We start from the raw sequence: 12,377 nt of genomic DNA, 5'->3' as shown, positions 1-12,377 counted from the left end.
CTTTAAAAGATTAATTTTAATTTTTAGTTTTTTTAAATTGGTTTTTTGAGGTAGGGTCTCACTCTAACCTAGGCTGGCCTTGAACTCACATTAATCCTCCCTACCTCTGCCTCCAGAGTTTTGGGATTAAAGATGCGCACCATTATGTCCAGCTAATTATTCATTTATTTGCAGAGAAAGCGTAGCCTCTTGCCACTGCAGTCAAATTCTAGATGCATGCTCCACTTCCAGAATTTTCCTGTTCCCGTATCTCACCTTCGTGAGATATAGTTATACTGGGATTACAGACACCCAATATACAGTGTCTGGTTCTGGGGTATTCATGCTCATTCATTCGGCACATTTTTCAAGAAGCTATCTCGTTAGTCTTGCCTCTTTTTTTTTTTTTTTAACACTTTCTGCTTTTAAAAATATACTTTATTTATTTGAGAGACAGACAGACAGAGAAAAAGAGGCGGGGGGTGGGGAGTGGGTATGGGCATGCCAGGGCCTCTTGCTTGTGCCACTTTGTATATCTGGCTTTACCTGGGTACTAGGGAATTGAACCTTGGCTGTCAGGCTTCTCAACTAAGTGCCTTTAATCACTGGGCAATCTCCCCAGCCCACATTTTCTGCTTTTTTAAAAAAATTATTGGACTAGAGAAATAGCTCAGTGGTTAAGACCTTGCTTGCAAAACTTAACAACCTGAGTTCGATTCCCCAGCATCCACATAAAGCCAGGTGAACAAAGTGGAACATGCATCTGGAGTTCATTTGCAATGGCTGGTAACACTGCTGTGCCCATTCTCTCTGTCTGTCTCTCTCCTATCAATCTCTGCATGCAAATAAATAAATAAATAAATGTAAAAAAAAGTAAAAGTTTTCATTGACAAGTTTCATCAATATAGACAATAATGACATGATAATTCATTCCTACCTCTCCCATTCTCCCCCTCCCAACCCTCCCTCCACTGAATCCTGTCTTCTTTCCAAGTAGTTTCTCTTCTCCTTTGACGTCCTCATCTTTTCCTCCTATTATGCAGGTCTTATGTAGTGTGTCAGCCACTGTGAAGTCATGAACACCAAGGCCACTTTATGTCTGGAAGACAGCACTTTAAGCACTCCGCCTCTTCCTTTGGTTCATTCATTCATTCATTCTTTTCTCCACCTCTTCCACAATGGTCCCTGAGTCTTGGAGGGTGTGATGGAGACGTCTCAGTGCTGAACACTCCACTGTCACTTCTTCTCAGCACTATGCTAAGGGTGCATTTTTTTTCCCCCCTGAGGTAGCATCTCACTCAAGCCCAGCCTGACCTGAAATTCACTCTATAGTCCCAGGCTGGCCTCAAATTCACAGTGATCCTCCTACATCAGCCTCCCGACTGCTGAGTCTAAAGACGTTTGCCACCAAGCATGGCATCAATATATTTAATTTTAATTTTAATTTATTTAAGAGAAAGAGAGGGAGAGAGAGGGTGCAAATGGATGCACCAGGGCTTCCAGCCTCTGCAAATGATCTCCAGACACATGCATCTGGCTTTTTTGGGTACTGGGGAACTGAACCTGGCTCTTTTGGCTTTGCAGGCAAGTGTCTTAACTGCTACATCATCTCTCCAGCCCTATGCTGAGTTTTGAGTCACCCCAGTGGTCACCACCATCTGAAAACAGATTCTTTCTAACCAAAAGTTAGAGTAGAATTAATATATAGGCATGGGCATAAACATAAGTGTTTAGAGCACAGTTTGGTGGGCATAATATATCCATTTAGCCTGACAACAGTAGTGGCTATTTTCCTAACATCTCATTTAAAAATGTCACTTCTTCTAAGTGGTTAATCCACTACTTCAGACGCCTCTCACTTCCTGGAATTTTATTCATTTATCTGAGTACTTATTTACTGTCCCTTTTCCCTCATGGCAAAGACTCTGTTTTGTTCTTTTTTTTTAAAAGGACACTTTTTTTTTTTGTATAATATACTGTATATTTTTCTTTTCTTTAAAAAGATTGTTTTTTGTTTATTTTTATTTATTTATTTGAGAGCAACAGATAGAGAAAGAGGCAAACAAACTCCAGAGGCATGCGCCACCTTGTACATCTGGCTAACGTGGGAACTGGGAAATCAAGTTTGGGTCCTTAAGCATTGCAGGCAAGCCCGTCAACTACTAAGCCATCACTCCAGCCTCCTATTTCTATATTTTTTTAAAAAATTTTTTGTTCATTTTTATTTATTTATTTGAGAGTGACAGAGAGAGAAAGAGGCTGATAGAGAGAGAATGGGTGTGCCAGGGCTTCCAGCCACTGCAAACGAACTCCAGACACATGCGCCCCCTTGTGCATCTGGCTAACGTGGGACCTGGGGAACCGAGCCTCGAACCGGGGTCCTTAGGCTTCACAGGCAAGGGCTTAACCGCTAAACCATCTCTCCAGCCCTATTTCTATTTTTTTTAAAAGAAGAGAAATTACACAGCTCTATTAAAAAAAAAATTTAATGAATGCTCACCATATACCAAGTGCTCCTGTAGATAAACACAGCAAAGTCTAAAACAGATGGGCTGGAGAGATGGCTTAGTGGTTAAGAGCTCGCCTGTGAGCCTAAGGACCCCACTTCAAGGCTCGATTCCCCAGGACACATGTTAGCCAGGTGCACAAACAAGGGGGTGCATGTGTTTGGAGTTAGTTTGCAGTGGCTGGAGGCCCTGGTGTGCCCATTCTCTCTCTCTTACTCTCTCTAAAATAAATAAATATTTAAAAATAATAAAATAAACCAAAGAAATAGATCTGGTTGGAGAGATGGCTCAGTACTTAAACTTGTTGCTTGCAAAGTCTGACTGCCTAGGTTTGATTCCTCACTATCCATGTAAAGCCAGATGCATAAAGTGGCACTGGGTCTGGAATTCATTTGCACTGGCAGGAAGCCCTGGTGTGCCCTCGCCCATACCCATTCATGCTGTCTGTTTTTTCTTTCTCTTATAAATAAATAAATAAAATAAAACTGCCAGATCAGAAACAATCATAACCCACAGTGTATTTTGTTATTATTATTATCTTTTAAAAAAGTTTTTCTATTTTTATTTATTTATTTGAGACAGAGAGAGAGAGAGAAAGAGGCAGATAGAGAGAATGGGCATGCCAGGGCCTCCAGCTACTGCAAACGAACTCCAGACGCATGTGCCCCCTTGTGCACCTGGCTTAAGTGGGTCCTGGGCAATGAAACCGGGGTGTTTTGGCTTTGCAGGCAAATGCCTTAACCACTAAGCCATCTCTCTAGCCCTATTATTATCTTACTTAGAGAGCGAGAGGCAGACAGACAGACAAAGAGAATTGGCATGCCAGGGCCTCAGCCACTCATTGAACTTCAGCTGCTTGTGCCACCTAGTGGGCATGTACAACCTTGTGCTTGCTTCACCTTTGTGTGTCTGGCTTATGTGGGATTTGGAGAGTCGAACATGGGTCTTTAGGCTTCTCAGGCAAGCGCCTTACCACTAGGCCATCTCTCTAGCCCTAGTATTATTTTTTTTTAAGGTTTAGAGAGACTTGACCTTTAGATCAGGAGAAGGAAGTACAGATAGCTCCTGCCGTATGGAAGGTGGGAGGGGGTAAGTCCTTGTTATTATCTTGTTTTTTTGAGATAGGGTTTCATGTAGCCCAGGCTGGCCTGCAACTCTCTATGTTGTCAAGCTTGACCTGCCTTCACTTCCCAAGTGCTGGAGTGACAGGTAAGAGCGACCATGTCCAACCACAGTGCATCATCCGAAAAGATTTTCATAAACATCTGTCCGTATGTTTACATTACACTTGCTAAGCATCGCTAGTTAGGGTGGGTTGGGGCATAAATCTGTTTTAACGTGGTGGTATACATTAAGAATTTCTTGGGGGCTGGAGAGATGGCTTAGCAGTTAAGCGCTTGCCTGTGAAGCCTAAGGACCCCAGTTTGTGGCTCGGTTCCCCAGGTCCCACGTTAGCCAGATGCACAAGGGGTGCACGCATCTGGAGTTCGTTTGCAGAGGCTGGAAGCCCTGGCGCGCCCATTCTCTCTCTCTCCCTCTATCTGTCTTTCTCTCTGTGTCTGTCGCTCTCAAATAAATAAATTAATTAATTTAAAAAATTGGTAAAAAAAAAGAATTTCTTGGGCTGTGAAGCCAGATGCCTTCAAGAACCAGCTAGAGGAACTTGGCATTCCCCAAGACCTGGTTGGGGATTGGTCAGCGTGACATTTGGGAACCAGCGGCCTCTCCTTGACTCTTTGGCCCAGAAGCAGGGGTCCCCCACGTGTACAACTTCGGTGGCGAGTGGATGTGGCCATCTCCACGAGTGCTCAGACCCGCTCCCTGCAGCCTAGTGTCCTTATGCAGCTGAAGCTCTCAGATGGGTCTGCGTGCTGCTTTGAGGTGCCCATGGCAAATTCCAGGAGCTGCGGTACAATGTGGCTTTGGTCCTTAAAGAGATGGCAGAGATGAAGAAAAAGTGTGAACGCAAACTGCAGGACTGAACCCCAGTGGGATGAAGCTGCTACCTGAGCACCACTGCTGGTCATGAGGCCAGTTTGATTGAGGGCCTGCATGTAAGAATGCAGTTCTCTGTTAATTGAAAAGGCAAAAAAAAAAAAAAAAAAAAAAAAAAAAAAAAAGAATTTCTTGGGCTGGAGAGATGACCTAGTGGTTAAAACACTTGCCTGCAATGCCAAAGGACTCAGGTTTGATTCCCCAGTGCCCGTGTAAAATCAGATGCACAAGGTGACACATGCATCTGGAAATCATTTGCAGTGGCTAGAGACCCTGCTGTACCCATTCTCTCCCCCACCCCCTTGCCTCTTTTTCCCTCTCTCTCAAATAAATAAAAAAATTTGAAAATTAAGAAAAACATTTAAGGTATTTTACTCAGTTTAAAAAATTAAAAGAGGTTGGAGAGATGAGTTGGTGGTTAAGGTGCTTGCTGGCAAAACCAAAGGACCCAGGTGTGATTCCCCAGGACCTACATAAGCCAAATACACAAGGTGGCACATGCTACGTCCACGGCGACCTTGCCTGTGTAGCAAGCAGAGATGCTTCTGCACTGGAAGAGAGCTGAGGACAGAGGGCCAGCACTCCTCAGAGGGATGCCCCCGGTGACCCCTTGGCAGTCGGTTACTGTAATGGTTCCTGCTGCCCATGAAGTCACGACGACCTAATTGCCGGTGCCAATGAGCTGTGTTCTGCGCTCTGTTTCTTTCCTGCTCCCTTCTAGTTGTTTGTCAAAGAACAGCTAGTTTCTACGCTACGCTTACTATTAATCATGCACACAATCAAAATAACAATTTGAGTATTGAATGTGCCCCTCCTATGATTAGGGCAATGGAGGAAGTGTATAACTCTACTAGGAATAAAAAATTAACTCTGAAACAGTTTTTAGATGGTGTAGAGTAGAAACAGCTTATGATGTTTTAGAACAATACTGATCCTGAGAAAGTGAAAGTAGAAATGTTAATCGGTAATGTTCATTAGAAGTATGACAGTTCTACAGATAGGGAGTTGTAAAACTTAGGCTTTCCCATCAGGAAACTTCCTGGGGGGTATGTTCAGTACTTGATCAAGGGCTGATAGTAGACTCCCAGAGCTGGGAACTACCTAGATCCACTCCCCTATGAGGGAGGATATGATAAATTCGGTAATAGATGAATAAATTATAAAGGAAAAAGGAGGCTATGGCATTCTCTTCCATTTATGAAACGCTTAGCAAGGACACGTAAGCCTTGGTGCTTATACTCTAGACAAGAAAGAAAAGAATTCCTGGAAAACATTAAACCAGCCTTAAAATATTGGTGGCCTTTTGGATAAAAACACTTTTATAATAAATATGAGGATTATATAAATAATCTAATAAGTGAAAAGAGATGGCTCTTTGCTCGGTTTATAAAAAATAAATAACCTATTGTTCACCTTACATCCCTTACCCCAAGCTTCTATTCATGTAAAGCTGTGGTCAATGATGCAAGGCGTCCTTCTTAAAAAATGGGTACATTCCTGCCTGATAAATATTACATGTATGCTTACAATAGAACAATACTTAAGATTGTTTAGATTAATGATTTCTGAGATCACTTGTTGGCTTGCTAAGTTTCCCTGTTCAATCTGTATAAAACCTTCATAAAACCTTCAGTAAATTGCAGCAGCATATTCAACTTGAGTGTGTCTGTCTGTCATTTCCTCGCCGAATCCCGAGTTCTCCTTGAGCCTTCGCCCTTGTTCTCCCTCGGTCCTGATCTCCCCGAGAGTCAGTCCGCGGCAGGCACATGTGTCTGGAGTTCTTTTGTAGTGGCCGGAGGCCCTGGTGCACCCATTCTCTCTTTAAAAAAAAAAAATAGAGTTAAGGAAATAGAAGCCGTCATTTTATAAGAAGCAGTTAGAAAACTACAGTTCTTAAGTTGGCTTCTGGAGCTGGTTTTCAAGCACCTAAACACTATCAGGTGAGTGTACACTATCAGCTTTTATACACCCTTGTGCCTGCAGACCAAACAAGGACTGGCTCTGTCAAGGGAGTGCGGGCTTGGATGAGGAGGAGAAGCGCAGAAGTGCGGCTCGCGGTGAGATAGTGTCTCCCTCTAGCACAGGCTGACCTGGAAGTCACTATGTAGTCTCAGGCTGGCCTTGAACTCACAGTAATCCTCCTACCTCTGCCTCCCAATGCTGGGATTGAAGGCATGGGCCACTACGCCTGGCCTATCTATTTTATTATGAGTGTATATATGTGTGCAAATCTGGTGTGACAGAGGATACACATGTATGTGCAGATGTGCCTGTGCACGTGGAGGCCAGAGGACAAGCCCGGGTATTGTTTCTCAGGTACCATCCATCTCTTTCTTTGTTAATATTCCTATTTATTTATTTATTTATTTGCAAGGAGAGAGAAAGAGAAAGAGAATGGGTAGGCCAGGGCCTCTAACCACCGCAAATGAACTCCAGATGCATGTGCCATCATGTGCATCTGGCTTATGTGGGTTCTGGGGAGTCGAGCCTAGATCCTTAGGCTTTGCAGGCAAGTGATTTAATTGCTAAGCTATCTCTCCAGCCCAAATCTTCCTGTTTTAGAAAATATCTGTACCTGATCCAGCTGAACATTTACTAGATAGTTGTAGTTACCTTCTTGTTGCTGGGACAAAACACCAGACCAAAAGCAGCTTATGAGAGGAAAGGGTTTATTTCAGCTAACAGTCTTAAGCAGAAGTTTCACCATGGCATAGAAGCAGAGCAGAGCAGAGGCTGGGCGTCACATCTTGCCATAGCAGCTGGCAGAAAGTAGCAAGAATGAGTTGAGTTGAACTAGCAAAGGAAACTGGGCTTTGACACCCTGAGCCTGCCCCTAGCAATGTGGCTGTAGTAAGGATGCACATCCCAAATTGCCACCAGCTGGGGACCAAATATTCCAAAATACCTCCTTCAAACCACCACACAGGTGGAACAATGGGTAGAGTCTGCATATTTTTAAAGACACTCCCAAACTTTATGGCTCATATAGTTTAGGAGACCCAGGAATGAGTTTCCAGCAGGTTAGAGGAGCCAAAGATAAGTTCCCAAAAGTGATATTGGGTTGCAGGGATGGTTTAGCAGTTAAGGTGCTTGTCGGCAAAGCCTAACTACCCAGGTTCAATTCCTCAGTACTCACGTTAAAGGTAGATGCAGTTGTGCATGTATCTGGACTTCATTTGCAGCAGCTAGAGGCCCTAGTGTGCCCATTCTCTCTTTCTCTGCTTGCAAATAAATAAACAAAAATATTTTAAAAAGTGTTATCACAAGATCAGTGTCAGTGGATTCCTCAAATAATAAGTGCTCCATTTCAAATGCTGACATTGTCCTCTTCAAAATATAGGCCATGTCTGGAGAGATGGCTCAGTGGTTAAAGGACTTGCCCAGTACCTGTATAAAACGAAATGCATAAGATGATACACACATCTGGAGTTTGTTTGCAGCAACTAGAGGCTCCTACCCCCGCTCTCTCTGCTGGGCATTGTGGTTCAAGCCCTTAACCCCAGCACTTGGGAGGCAGAGGTAGGAGGATTGCCATGAGTTCAAGGCCAGCCTGAGACTACATAGTGAATTCCAGGTCAGCCTGGGCTAGTGTGAGATACTACCTTGAAAAACCAAAATAACAACAACAAAAACAAACAAACAAACAACAACAACAAAAAACCCAACCAAACAAAAAAGCAGGCCCAACTTAGTGGCTCACTTCTAAGGGTGGAATGCTTCCTTCAAAAAGAAACCCAGCTCTTCCACTGACTCAGGAGACACTCGCCCTTGGGAACCAGAATGTGACCAAGCCCAGAATTTTTAAGGAAGACTTTGTCTGAGGCATTGAACTGTCCCAAATCGATCAGGCACACAGCCTGTTAGTTATTCTAGCCACTGTTCCAGGCAAAGTCCTGGCCAATAGCCAGTATCAGCTGGCAGACATGTGAATGAGTCAGCACTGTCACCCGGCTCTTGAGCCCCTTAGCTGAGACATCCCCATTATGCTCTGCCCAAATTCCAGCGTCATTCAGTGTTTGAACCAATTTTTCCCATGGGTGAAATCAGACTGAGACAGATCGAGAAAGATGAAGAGAAAGAGTTGTAACAATATTTTTTATTTATTTACAAGTAGAGAGGGAGAGACAGAATGGGTGCTCTAGGGCCTCTAGCTGCTGGAAAGGAACTCCAGATGCATGCTCTGATTTGTGCATCTGGTTTCACGTGGGTCCTGGAGAAATGAACTTTGGTCCTTAGGCTTTGCAGGCAAGCGTCTTAACCACTGGGTCATCTTTCCAGGCCTAGTTTAACAGCTCTGATCTATTCCCTACTTTCTAGAGCCGAGTACATGGCACAGCCTCTCAGGGGGTGCACCGGCGTCAGTCGTGACTCCACAGGAGACAGTGGGGCTGTGGGCAAGCGCCTTAAAGGTGGCTTCTGTGCAAAGAAAAGGGTTAGGCAGGGAAAGCAGGCCCAGCAGCGGCTAGTTTAAATAATAATATTCTCCTTAGGGCATAAACTGTTGTTTTCTTCTCCGGTTATTCGAGGTCGGGTCTCGCTGTAGGCCAGGCTGACTGGGAATTCACTATGAAGTCTCAGGCTGGCCTTGAACTCATAGCGATCCTCCTACCTCTGCACCACTCCTGTCTTTGATCCTCAGCACTGCGAAAATTAAGAAAGTAGAGCTGGAGAGATGGCTTAGTGGGTAAGGTGCTTGCCTACAAAGCCAAAGGACCGAGGTTCAACTCCCCAGGATCCAGGTAAGCCAGATGCATAAGGGGGCACATACATCTGGAGTTCGTTTGCAATAGCTGGAGGCCTTGATGCACCTGTTCTCTAACTGTCTCTTTCTCCCTCTCAAAGTGAATAAAATAAAATAAAAAAATAAAAGAGGTAATATTCAACAGAAATCTTAAAGAAATATAAGTTTAAAAAAACTGAGAAAGTAAGGGCTGGGATTGCAAAGCCTGACTGCTCAGGTTCAGCTCAGGACCCACATGAAGCCAGATGCACAAATTAGTGCATGAGTTTGTAGTTTGTTTGCAGTGGTGGAGGCCCTGGTGTGCTTATACGCACTCCCTTTCTGTCTTTCTCTCTCTTATATTTAAATAATCAATAAAAATATTAAAAAAGAAAGTAAATAAAGGCATGCAATGTTTAAGCAATGACTAGAATTTTGTTTTTGTTTTTGTTTTTCGAGGTAGGGTCTCATTCTGGTCCAAGCTGACCTGGAATTAACTCTGTAGTCTCAGGGTGACCTTGAACTCACGGCGATCCTCTTACCTCTGCCTCCCGAGTGCTGGGATTAAAGGCATGCGCCACCATGCCCGGCAATGACTAGAATTTTGAAGTCACAAGTTGGGGACTACACAGAGACAAGAGGTCAACAAAAAAGCTTTTCTCAAGGTTTGGATGTAATCATCTTTTTTTTATACACATCTTCAGTACTTCTGAGCCCATCCTTGTGTGTACAGTGTTGCTTGCTGGGAATTAAAGCAAATGAATAAAATCCCCATAAAGTATAAGATCACTGCTTTCATGAAGTTTATTTTTTTTAATAATTATATTTTAATTTTATTAGAGAGAGAATGGGCACTCCAGCAAATGAACTCCAGACTCCTGTGCCGCCTTGTGCATCTGGCTTATGTGGGAACTGGGGAATCAAACCTGGGTCGCTAGTCTTCATAGGCAAGCTCCTTAACTGCTAAGCCATGTCCCCAGCCCATGAAGTTTGTTTTTCTCCTCCATGTTGTTATGAAATGTCTCTGCATCCTCCTGCAGAGTGCTGCTCTGGAAACGCTTCATACATCTTGCTGAGCCCAGGGTCTGCTACTTGCTAGGAACTCAACAAATATTTATTGCATTGAATTTCTACTACCTTTGTTGCTGTTTCTGCCTTAAAAAACAAAAATAAACAAAACAACAACAACAAACCTCTTTCTCCTTCTCCATCTCAAAGGATTCCAGTAATATATTTTTTTTCTCTCCGGGACTCAAGGCACTTGGCAAACACTTCCGAGAGCTTTACGGTCTGTCCCCGACATAGATAAGAAGCGTCCTGACAGTGGCTGTGGCCCTCACTGCTTATGGTCTCTCTCGCTTCTCTCATATCCCATTACTGATGGTTCATTCCAATTTCCAGAGTAGGTCAGGACACAGTTTAATAGTGCTCATAGTTCATTTTGGGCATTTGGAAGGGCACTGAGTTTCAGGAAATATGTGCACTTCAAATGTACTTATCAGAGGCAAATTCAGACCAAAGCAAACGCCAAGTGTGGGATTCCTGGGGCACAGCCGGGAACGGCCTCCCGAGGGCAAGTGCCAGGAAGAGCCACCTGGAGCCGTCGCTGCCCGGTCCTTCCCGAGGCCGCGGGAGGCATCACTGCTCATCTCCGTTTCGCAGTTTGGCAACAGGAAGGGATCGTGGGATTTAGCTCTGTTTGAATGACCCTGCACTGAAAGTAGGACAAAATAGTAAGGCATTTCTGACAAGGCTATTTGCTTTTGGCATAATGTCTGGAACTAAGGGCCTAAAAATATTACTAAGTTATAAAAGTCCTTAGTTAACTCTTTTTAAAAAATTGTTTGAGAGGGAGAAGAGAAAGAGAGAGGGAGAGAGAAAGGCAGATATATATATATATATATATATATATATATATATATATATATATATATAGAGAGAGAGAGAGAGAGAGAGAGAGAGAGAGAGAGAGAGAGAGAGGGAGGGAGGGGGGAGGGAGGGAGAGAGAGAGGCTTCTAGCTTTGTTTATTATTTTTTATGTTTTTGTTTGTTTATTTTTAGGTAGGTCTTGCTCTAGCCCAGTCTGGCCTGGAACTCAGGCTGTAGTCTCAGGCTGGCCTCAGACTCCTGCTCACAGGGATCCTCCTACCTCCTGAGTGTTGGGATTAAAGGTGTGTGCTGCCACGCCCAGCTTTTTTAAAATTTTTATTTCTGTAGCTAATTTTCTCTCCCTCATTTCTGTCCTCTGGCTTTTCTTTGACCATGGCCTTGGTGCTTCAGGGTCATTTTTGATCAAATGAAGATTTATCTAGGGCCTTGCTGCGTGAGCTTGCCAATTTAGTGTTCTGTCCTCTACCGTATCATTCTTAATGAAAGAGTCAGGGGTTAATAGAAAAATAACATGGAGGGAATACGGCTCGTGCTAGGTCTTTGAGTGTGTGTTCTCAAGGACTCTGAGGAAGTGTGGAGATCCTTGGAACATGCCGGAAAAGGAAGAGACACCGAATGACTAATGGTACAGATGTGTTGTTTCATTTCTGTTATTATTTTTTTTTAAAAATAGCCCTCTCTGTCTATCATCCATCAATCCTCCTTATCTCATCATCAAACTGCATACCTTTTTTTTTTTTTTTTCTTTTTTTTGAGGAAGGGTCTCGCTGAAGCTCAGGCTGACCTGGAATTCTGTGGTCTCAGGATGGCCTCGACTTCACAGCGATCCTCCTACCTCTGCCTCCCGAGTGCTGGGTTAAAGGTGTGCGCCAGCATGCCTGGTGTCATCTTTTTTTATTATTTAAAATATTTTATTTACTTTATTATCTGTCTGAGAGTGAGAAAGAGAAAGAGGCACACACGCACACATATGGGGAGAGAGAGAGAGAGAGATTCCATGGCCTCCAGCCACTGTAAACAAACTCTGGCCATTGCAAACAAATTCTAGATGCATGCACCATCTTGTGCATCTGGCTTTATGTGGGTACTGGGAAATTGAAGCTGGGTCCTTTGGCTTTGCAGGCAAGTGCCTTAACCTCTGAGCCATCTCTGCAGCCCTGCATAACAGTTTTTTTTTAATTTTTAAAAAATATTTATTTGTCAGACAGAGAAGGAGAGAGAGAGAGAGAGACAGAGACAGAGAGAGAGATAGAGAGAATGGGCACATAACCATCTTGCCACTGCAA

General features: G+C 43.6%; 1 pseudogene; it reads left to right on the top strand.

The window, feature by feature from the left end:
• Positions 1-4,468, top strand: part of LOC101599962 — a 73,131-nt pseudogene extending 68,663 nt beyond the window's left edge.
• Positions 4,469-12,377: the final 7,909 nt, after the last annotated feature.

This window comes from Jaculus jaculus, chromosome 16 (genome assembly GCF_020740685.1).
Source record: "Jaculus jaculus isolate mJacJac1 chromosome 16, mJacJac1.mat.Y.cur, whole genome shotgun sequence".
Classification (NCBI taxonomy): domain Eukaryota; kingdom Metazoa; phylum Chordata; class Mammalia; order Rodentia; family Dipodidae; genus Jaculus; species Jaculus jaculus.
This window is presented reverse-complemented; position numbering and strand designations above follow the sequence as displayed.